Source organism: Fragaria vesca, linkage group LG7 (assembly GCF_000184155.1).
Source record: "Fragaria vesca subsp. vesca linkage group LG7, FraVesHawaii_1.0, whole genome shotgun sequence".
Lineage (NCBI taxonomy): Eukaryota > Viridiplantae > Streptophyta > Magnoliopsida > Rosales > Rosaceae > Fragaria > Fragaria vesca.
Genome location: NC_020497.1, coordinates 10,282,131 through 10,284,659, shown reverse-complemented (window position 1 = coordinate 10,284,659; position 2,529 = coordinate 10,282,131). Strand labels below are relative to the sequence as shown.

Genomic DNA, 2,529 nt, shown 5'->3' with positions numbered 1-2,529 from the left:
GAGAGAGAGAGAGGAGTAGCAATACTAACCAGAACGAATGAGGGCGCGGTTGTAGGAAGCTTGACGAACAGAGCCACAGAGCGCCAACACTCTGATGGACTCCATTATTATTTCTCTGATGTTTTCAGTGGTCTATGTTTTTCCTTAAAAACGAGATAGAGAGCTAGAGGGGGCCAATATTTATAGCATGACTGACTTGGATGGGAAGTGGGCTGCAAGAATGACTTGTCCTACTTCTCTTTGGCTTGGGGTTTGGGTTGGGAGGCGTAAATGATTGGTCCTCTTTAATTTCATAATTTTGTCCAGGATTATTCTTGGTTGACTGGATTACATACGTTAGCACTGAGGTGTACTGCAAACTAGAAACTTCAGTGAAGAAACCTTTGATTGATTAGGAATCTCCAAAGTGGAATGTGCATTAGAGAAGAGGTGAACTAAAATCCTTATTTCACTTGTTCACTTCACTCTATGAGAAATGTAATCTAGCAGCCGCACATTTTAGCTAGTAAACTACATGAAGATAGTCGCTTGGCTATCCGATTATATGTTGCTTGATATATGCAAATTAGCTTTTGTAAAAAATAATGGAACGTGTATTCGACCAAGCTAGGTATCCAACCCAGCTCCATACGAGCCTTCCACCAAAGCTGCCGTTTACAGCCCTGCTGCTGTTTGGTACCCAGACCAGCCTCATTTTCAACTTTTGTTGCTATTTAATTAGTACCATGTTTTGTGCTACTCGTTACAAAAATAAATGGACATCCATATCATGGGACTGATGGGAGTGTTCAAACTTCTAAGTATTGGATTTCCTCAATGCTATAGCTATTAGTGCTTCATGTTTTCTGACGCTTTTGTTGCTTGTTTGTTCTCTTTCTGTTATCTTTGCTGCCTTCTGGTTTGTTTTAATGCATTGATCTCTCTTGACCAAAAAAAAAAGAAGACCAACAGTTCATTTTCCTTATAGATGAGAACAGAGGAACTTGCATATCATTTCACCCCTACTGTCTTCAACATTTCTCAAAGCATGTCCAAACGAAAACCCTCTTAGAACGCACATTATTGATGTAGTTTCATGCCACATGATTTACACAACGTTTCCATACAATAAAAATCAAAGATTAAATCATTATAATGGCTTGAAGGATATTGAAAATAGGTTGCCTTCAGGAACCAAGCTCCAGCAACAAACAACAATGCCCAAATTCTGGATGAGTTGACAACATAAACTTCATGACAACCATACAAAACTCATAGCAGACAATCATCTTTATAATCATCAAAACATAAACTATGGAAACTAGCTTAATATGAAAAACAAAACAAAAAAATTGAACGGCAAACAAAATTGATAAGGAAAGCAGAAAGAGGCCTCAGATCTTGGTGGTAAAGCAAAATCAAATAGGATCTTCAGATCCCATCAAGAGTAGCAAATATAAATCTGACATCATCGGCCAAAAACTGAGCCAAACGCAGAAAGAAAGCGTAAGGAAAACAAAAAAACCCAGATAAGTAAACTGGTAAAAACGCTAAGGAGGACGGAAGCCATATCCACAACTGCATATCATCAAAGAGTTGCAGTATAAGACTGCATCAGTTATGAGAACAGAACACAAGGCAAAGAAGAGAAGAAAAGAAGACGGCTCCCAGCTTCAGGATTAGGTTGTGCTCTTTACTACTTATAGATGAAATATTGGGCCTCCATTGGTCTTTAGTTGTAGAAGGTTGTACTGCCACCCAAAGGTTGTTTCACGACACCCCAACCACTATTACGAGAATCTCGTAGTTATCTTGTACTGATCTAGTTTTGACATTTTTTTTTTAAGTCCAGACATTTGAGAAATTTTATTGGAAATAACTTGAGTGACCAATTATGGTCATTTATGGTGACAAACACCAATGAGAGATGGACAAATGTCAACAATAATTATAAACAAACATGTCAAATATCTCAAACCCCCTGTTATGTCTTTAAATTGCAGCCAAGCCTTTTTAAAATAGACACATGTCCTATGTTCATTGGTTGTGGTCACTTTAAGGTGACAAGCCCTTGTCATCGAAGTCGGTTTCAATTTTATTTATACACGTCTAAATATATATATATATATATATTGATGAAGAATAAAGTGTAGAGACAAAGAGATAACAAGAGGATCATCTTATTCATTGATAGGAGCCCTTTATATAGGGAATTACACAATACCAATATGGTAAGAATATGAATACATAGATCTAGTCTAACTACATATCCTATTGGCATAAGGCCAAGGCACACAGTAGAGAATATCCTAGAACACTCCCCCTTGTGCCGCGCGCTGATATGCCGATGGTGCTGATCTGTTGCCTCGTCAAAAACCTCGTCAAGCCACAAAAACCCTGTGGGAGAAAAACTGAACCTTGATCGTAGGAGAAAAAGAGTACAACGCACCCTTCACATTTGATAATGACATGTATGTATGTGCTAGACTCCCCCTGAAGTTCGCACCTCCCCCTGATCTTTACATCAATCATAGGGCTCTTCCTGATTCT

General features: G+C 38.4%; 1 protein-coding gene across 1 annotated transcript in view; it reads right to left on the bottom strand.

The window, feature by feature from the left end:
* The window catches only part of LOC101297301 (NADPH:quinone oxidoreductase-like), a 10,463-nt gene that overhangs the window by 1,554 nt on the left and 6,380 nt on the right, over positions 1 to 2,529 (bottom strand). The window lies entirely within an intron of this gene.